The sequence below is a fragment of the Schistocerca gregaria genome, chromosome 8, assembly GCF_023897955.1.
Source record: "Schistocerca gregaria isolate iqSchGreg1 chromosome 8, iqSchGreg1.2, whole genome shotgun sequence".
NCBI lineage: Eukaryota > Metazoa > Arthropoda > Insecta > Orthoptera > Acrididae > Schistocerca > Schistocerca gregaria.
The window spans coordinates 397,163,955-397,172,397 of NC_064927.1; positions in this window are offsets into that span (position 1 = coordinate 397,163,955).

The following is an 8,443-nucleotide window of genomic DNA, read 5'->3' on the forward strand; positions in this document are numbered from 1 at the left end:
CATAACCAATAGATTGGCCTTAACTACATCATATTAAACGTCTCACTGTATCGAACGTGTACTTGTCATCTTGCGTCATTTGAAAAGAGACGACATTGTGTCTTGTCGGAGCCAACTCCAAGCTTTGTCAGCTACTGCTGAGCTGATGATGATGTTTGATTTGTGGTACAAAGTCCCAATTTTTAAGTAACCCAATTTGTTTTTGTACAGTCCAATCTAGCCAATCTGACGAATGATGATGATGAAATGATGAGGACAACGCAAATACCCAGTCCCCGGGCAGAGAAAATCCCCAACCTGGCCGGAATTGCTGTGCTGTTTGACCCATTGAAGAAATACAGATTTATGCGTAATGTCCGCTCGGAAGATGGTTGAGATGAACCTGGATTCGCTTACAGCAACAGTTGATGTCGGGTTTGAAATTGACTGTCATCGACAAGGCGTGACTGTCATATCTGGCTCCAGTCACTTAGGATTTTTTATGACCACTACTCTTACGCCGTGTTACATTACTGTAAATTGTACACCATTCCTTGTCGACAGGTTGAATCGTTCGCGTTGATACACCAATAAATCGGTTACCTTAGTTCATGGTGCGGTCATGTGCAGATCTAAATACGATAGCACATATCTTCGATTTGCCGCGTTTCGACCCATCTTGATGCCCTGATTCGAACCAGCCGACTGGCAATCAGAAACACTTTCAGTTTCTTCAGTTTTAATCTACAGGTCATAACCAATAGATTGTGGTCAGAGTCCACATCTGCCTCTGTAAAGGTCTTACAATTTAAAACCTGGTTCCTAAATCTCTATCTTATCATTATATAATCTACATGATACCTTTTAGTATCTCCAAGGTTCTTCCATGTATACAACCTTCTTTTATGATTCTTAAACCAAGTGTTAGCTATGATTAAGTTGTGCTCCGTGCAAAATTGTACCAGGTGGCTTCCTCTTTCATATCTTAGCCCCAATCCATATTCACCTACTACGTTTCCTTCTCTCCCTTTTCCTACTGTCGAATTCCAGTCACCCATGACTATTAAATTTTCGTCACCCTTCAGTATCTGAATAATTTCTTTTAATTCACCATACATTTCTTCAATTTCTTCGTTATCTACAGAGCTAGTTGGCATATAAACTTGTACTACTGTAGTAGGTGCGGGCGTCGTATCTGTCTTGGTCACAATAATGCGTTTACTATGCTGTTTGTAGTAGCTTACCCGCATTCCTATTTTCCTATTCATTATTAAACCTACTCCTGCATTACCCCTATTTGATTTTGTGTTTATAACCCTGTAGTCACCTGACCAGAAGTCTAGTTCCTCCTACCACCGAACTTCACTAATTCCCACTATATCTAACTTTAACCTATCCATTTCCCTTTTTAAATTTTCTAACCTACCTGCCCGACTAAGTGATCTGACATTCCACGCTCCGATCCGTAGAACGCCAGTTTTCAATCTGCTGATAACGACATCCTCTTGAGTAGTCCCCGACCGGAGATCCGAATGGGGGACTATTTTACCTCCGGAATATTTTACCCAAGAGGATGCTATCATAATTTAATCATACTGTAAAGCATCATGCCCTCGGGAAAAATTACGGCCGTAGTTTCCCCTTGTTTTCAGCCGTTCGCAGTACCAGCATAGGGAGGCCGTTTTGGTTAGTGTTACAAGGCCAGATCAGTCAATCATCCAGACTGTTGCCCTTGCAAGTACTGAAAAGACTGCTGCCCCTCTTCAGGAACCACACGTTTGTCTGGCCTCTCAACAGATACCCCTCCGTTGTGGTTGCACCTATGGTACGGCTATCTGTATCGCCGAGGCACGCAAGCCTCCTCACCAACGGCAAGGTCCACGGTTCATGGGGGGAGGGCTGTGCATAGGCATCGTATCTTACACTGTTTACGCCGGTTTTCTTAAATATAGGATTATATTTCTGTGCAGGCGAGCCCGCTGGTGCATCATATGAACGGAGCATCAGACGATTTCAGTTACATTGTTTACTTGGATATAAACGACATCTACGAGCAAGCCATGCAACAAAGTCTGCCGTTTAAGAGGTTCCAATGGATGTCCAAATGAGAAATTGCCACACGAAGGAAAAGTCCATGATGTGGCTGCGGATGCTGGTGAGGCATTTGTTTGGGGGTAGAGCTGGCTTTGTGACTTAAAGGGTGGAGCCCCTCCACGCCTATACCGACGTCGTGACCAGGTCAACAGATCGACGATCACCTCCGAATCGTTAGTTGTAAATCGAGGAGTTCACAGGATGTGCGGCGTGATGTTGTACATGTCTCTTGGTAGGTTTATCCACTAACACAGAGCCACCGAGGTGATATAAGTGGACCAAAAGCGATGAAAGAAGCGAGTTTAAGGGCAGAGGGGAAGAAAGTACCAAAACAAGAGACAAGTGAAAAAAAAACCTCTGCGACAGTCTGGATGGGCGGTGAGAGCAGTAGCGGATTATCTTCCTCTCTGCGACAGATCATGTTTGGGTAAGGTTGATTTGTGACTGGATACCATGCAATTCTCGGTAGCAGTGTCATAGCTTAGGTTAGTCATAAGAGTATCGATCAGAATCGTTGTAAGGTACTGCTGGGCTGGGCACCGACGACGTCTCCTTGGCCAACTGCAGTATCAGCATACTTCTAAAAGCCGAAGTCGTCATATTAGTGATCGGTTGGTCACAGAACGTTCACACAGTCTAGGAGGTTGTTGGGCTTCTGGAACCGGCACATCCCACGCATCTGCATGGCACGCGCAGTGACTTGCCGCTTATCCAGAGCGCCTAGTCCCATGAAATTTTTCCCCTCTCGAAGCTATTGACAACACTGGGGATGGAAAATGGAAATGCCGTGTGCCTAGGGCCTACCGTTGGGCAGTCCAGTCGCCTGGTGCAGGTCTTTCGAGTTGACGCCACTTCGGCGTCGTGAATGTCGATGGGAATGAAATGATGATGATAACAACAACACAACACCCAGTCCACGAGCGGAGAAAATCTCCGACCCATCTGGGAATCGAACCTGAGCCGGTAGGTACGACATTCCGTTGCGCTAACCACTCAGCTACCAGGTGCGGACAATATTGGGGATCAAGCAGTGATATATTCTACACTACAGAAATCTCTACCAGTGTCCCAGGTTGGGGATGGACCATGTTAGAATAATCTGCTACATCTCCTTCAAACAACGTTAGTGGTTGAAGGAGCTCATTGACGTGAACACCGAACATAAGTTTCTCGTGGCGTGTGACTTTCAAAAACATTGTTAGAAGTTAATAAAGAATTTAAAAAAAACCAAGGAAAACGTTAAGAACATTCTGTCAGTATACTGATTTTGGGGAGGGGGGAGGCGCAAGAAATTACATTGCCAGACGAAATTTCAAGGAAGTCACCATCTTCAATGAACGACTAGTTGCTGTAAAGAGGGCCAAGGTTTCAGCGTAGTTCACACAGCCAGTCTGTACCGGAACGTGTGTTTCTGAGCCTCTCCAAACTCCACACGTGTCGATTCCACTGGCAGTTTGTGAAGGCAAACTTTGCCAATCCCCATTTACTGTATATAAATACTTATACTTTCACCTACTGGATGAAATGCTGCAATCCATATATTGTAATTAAATACAATCACGTTCGTCTAGATATGCGGTCGATAATCCTTTTCGGATAATACCACTAAATAAGAAGCTTATCAGCCTGACGAAAGATGCAGCAAATCATTTGCACGTAGTGGAGTTTGTAGAACTCGGGTCGAAAATGTACACACATCACACAGACGCAAGTGCCACTCATAAATGGGCTAAGAGTATGCATCATGCAGTCTCAACGGCTGTCTTGATACAGGATGACAAGAGGTGTCCGCTTGTGGGCATACGGTATGCCAAGCGTGAATGCCAAGAGATAACAAGAAACATACTTCACTGCAGCTGAATGTAGGGCTTTCACTTCATGATGACATTCGGGTCATCTGTGGGCACAGGATTGGGATCCCCTCATACTCATACTGTTCACTGAGTGGTTGAGTGTATGGTGGTTAATTTATTTGTAATTAGTGGATGTGTGAGCAGCATGAAGCGCTTATCATAGTCTGAGTTTGTGAATATGCATTCCTGAGTCCACACTACTATGTATGCAAGAAAACTACACTCCTGGAAATTGTAATAAGAACACCGTGAATTCATTGTCCCAGGAAGGGGAAACTTTATTGACACATTCCTGGGGTCAGGTACATCACATGATCACACTGACAGAACCACAGGCACATAGGCACAGGCAACAGAGCATGCACAATGTCGGCACTAGTACAGTGTATATCCACCTTTCGCAGCAATGCAGGCTGCTATTCTCCCATGGAGACGATCGTAGAGATGCTGGATGTAGTCCTGTGCAACGGCTTGCCATGCCATTTCCACCTGCCGCCTCAGTTGGACCAGCGTTCGTGCTGGACGTGCAGACCGCGTGAGACGACGCTTCATCCAGTCCCAAACATGCTCAATGGGGGACAGATCCGGAGATCTTGCTGGCCAGGGTAGTTGACTTACACCTTCTAGAGCACGTTGGGTGGCACAGGATACATGAGGACGTGCATTGTCCTGTTGGAACAGCAAGTTCCCTTGCCGGTCTAGGAATGGTAGAACGATGGGTTCGATGACGGTTTGGATGTACCGTGCACTATTCAGTGTCCCCTCAACGATCACCAGAGGTGTACGGCCAGTGTAGGAGATCGCTCCCCACACCATGATGCCGGGTGTTGGCCCTGTGTGCCTCGGTCGTATGCAGTCCCGATTGTGGCGCTCACCTGCACGGCGCCAAACACGCATACGACCATCATTGGCACCAAGGCAGAAGCGACTCTCATCGCTGAAGACGACACGTCTCCATTTGTCCGTCCATTCACGCCTGTCGCGACACCATTGGAGGCGGGCTGTACGATGTTGGGGCGTGAGCGGAAGACGGCCTAACGGTGTGCGGGACCGTAGCCCAGCTTCATGGAGACGGTTGCGAATGGTCCTCGCCGATACCCCAGGAGCAACAGTGTCCCTAATTTGCTGGGAAGTGGCGGTGCGGTCCCCTACGGCACTGCGTAGGATCCTACGATCTTGGCGTGCATCCGTGCGTCGCTTGCGGTCCGGTCCCAGGTCGACGGGCACGTGCACCTTCCGCCGACCACTGGCGACAACATCAATGTACTGTGGAGACCTCACGCCCCACGTGTTGAGCAATTCGGCGGTATGTCCACCCGACCTCCCGCATGCCCACTATACGCCCTCGCTCAAAGTCCGTCAACTGCACATACGGTTCACGTCCACGCTGTCGCGGCATGCTACCAGTGTTAAAGACTGCGATGGAGCTCCGTATGCCACGGCAAACTGGCTGACACTGACGGCGGCGGTGCACAAATGCTGCGCAGCTAGCGCCATTCGAGGGCCAACACCGCGGTTCCTGGTGTGTCCGCTGTGCCGTGCGTGTGATCATTGCTTGTACAGCCCTCTCGCAGTGTCCGGAGCAAGTATGGTGGGTCTGACACACCGGTGTCAATGTGTTCTTTTTTCCATTTCCAGGAGTGTATGTATATTTGTGTGTGTGTAGGGGTGTATGGTTATCTGTCACCTGATGCTGCTAGTCATTTTTCCCATATTTTGTAAATACAAAGAAATGATCATAAATCTATTATTAGAATATAAATATTGTATGTAGAAAGAAAAACAAGAAATTAAAATGGGAAATCTAGTATTTAAGTTTTTAGTGTACCAGTACCTGGTAGTATTAGTAATGTTTATTTCTTCAGAAAGAAAAGTATTAGCTTTGTAAATGAAATAAACGTATGTACACAAATAAAAGTGGCTGTATAATACACCAACAAAGAAATTTTAAAAATTGTGAAATTTTTGTATCTAAAGAAAGAACTTTGTAAAGAAACCACTGTGTTTATGTAACCAAACACAAATAGCTATGTAAATAAAGTCTTGTTAACAAACAACAAAAATTATTGTAAAAATTGTATTGCAAAAATCAAAATTGTTAATGATAAATAATTTGTCGTGTCACTATTATTATTTCCAAACACTGCCTCTATAGATTTATTGTTAGTTTGTTTATAACAAACCTGAACCTCTCCTCATGATGCACAGAGTTAATGAAGATCCGTAAACAACTGAACTAGCTATAAAGGGTGATAAGTGGGAGGAGGGGGAATTCGGACTTATTGGTCCACAGGTGGAACGTGCTCCCATTGATCCAGTGGTTTCATACCAATTTTATATAACATGACCAGTATCGTGTTACATCATGCCCAAGTCTACTTGCCGAAGGGTGCGTGAGTAGAGCAGGTGACCTTGAACATAGCTGGTACAGTTTCTAATCAGTGTGGTAGGGCAGGTGTTCCACTTGATGAGCTTGATCAATTCCCTTGGAGACGGTGGTGGGGGGCTGCCTTAAAGTGCGCAACCCGCCACTGGGAATACTTGTCACTGACCTCGAGATAAAATGCTGAATCGTGGGTAGACCCTGTCGTTAAATCGCGTCCCTTAAATGCCATTATCTTTAGATGTTTGTCCCTTTAAATCTATAACCCGCACTGCTATCCTAATTATCGGATCTAATTATTAGTGAGGAGCTCTTCTGCATATGACATATCTGAAAAACGTGTGCACCATCTTCTTTACCGGACTGAGACCATTATCAAAAGAAGTGTGATGACTCATGGTGGAAATTCATTTTCATAAGGTGTGTTTATTAGTTTAATATGGAGTGCGTAAAAAGTCTGAAAAATACTTTAATGGAATGACTGGACTGTCACATCCTAATGCATTTGCTTTCCACCCGCATTTCCTCCATTCATACAATGGTAGTACACCGCAAAAGATGAAGTACCCACTGCCACAGAGTTCTCAGCATTTTACAGATACATAGCTGTTGATGATGACGTAAAACAGACATTCTATTGTAGATTTCAAAGAATTTAAAAGCGATCCCAAATGTGACTAAAGATGTTTGTGTATTATGGAGTGGGAAATGCTAGATGTGATATTACCCTCCTCTTCTTTTACTGTCTTTCCGTTATGCAAAGAGTGCTGCAAGTGCAGCTTTTGACGTGTTGTGAAATGCTTTTGATTGTCATCAGCTTTCCAATGCTATTGTCTTTCTGTATGGAAACTGAGAGTTCCCTATGCTTATAGCAAAAAGTATACATTTTAGGTGATTATTTGTCATTCCATCCAACTAGGAATCACCATCGAATTTAGGGCGCTTCGTAAATCCTCTCAGTTTCTAATATGTGAATCCTGCACCTGGCAGTTTCTCCAATACACGAACTCAGCAAGGAGGGGTAAAACGTCCATTTCAACAACTTTAACGACTGTGGTAGGGGGAATTGTGTGGAGCCTGTTAACTGAACAGACACGCCGATTGCAAAGTGAATGGTTCTGCAAATGTTCTTAGGGGGAGTGACAATCCCACAAAACTGAGTAACTGGATCACCTTAGATGTGCTATCTATTCTAAGAAAGAGGCATTTGATACTAAAATGAAAAAAGAAATGCATCCCAGATTGACACCCACAGTGTGGGTCAAAATTTACCAAGGGGTGATGACTGTAAATAACATTTTTATTTGTCATCAGTTTCCATTGATCTTTCACATACTTAAAGATCGAGGATGGGAGACTGTTTACATTTATGTTTGGAAGGTAATAAATAAAAAAGTTACTCACAATTGTAAATCCCTTTGTGATTTTTGTACAATCCACAATAACACTCCAAAAACCATTATAAATGACTTTACAATCCGAAAATCAATTTAAAGGGCAGGGTATTGTTATCAGGCCCTGTAGAGAGTACAAAGGGCATGAACACCAGTAGTGAGGCAACCTTCATTCTGGTCCATTTTCTTAGTGCGGGTTGCCTACATCAGGGGCAGCTAGGCACTCAGGGGTAAACCTATTGATCTCCTTTGATTGACAGGTACTTAACCTATTGTTCTGTTAAGTGCTTTTCCATGTCGCCCCCATTTCCTTTTGATCGACAGGTACTTCACCTATTGTTCTGTTAAGTGGTTTTCCAAGGTAGCCCCACTACTAACACCGTCCGTTGTTGAGTGATCACTGTGAAGGACACAGAGATGCTACATACTCGTATGAGACAGTGTTATCAGCATCATTGTAGGCCTCCATTTGGCTGATTGGTTGAGTCGTGCAGTATCCAGATTAGTGGGGCATTCGTAAGTGACAGTGGACTGATAGTGAACACAAGGACAGGCGGTGCGAGCATCAAGATTTCACCTGACCACATGTGATTACCACAAGGGAGGATCACCGTATTGCACAAGCCCTTCGTAATCTATTCACTTCTGCACCTGCCATCCCAGAACAAGTAATAGGCCCCCTGCAACATTCAGTGTCTTCTTGCACCATTCGCCACGAACTAGCAGCAGCCGGTCTAGGG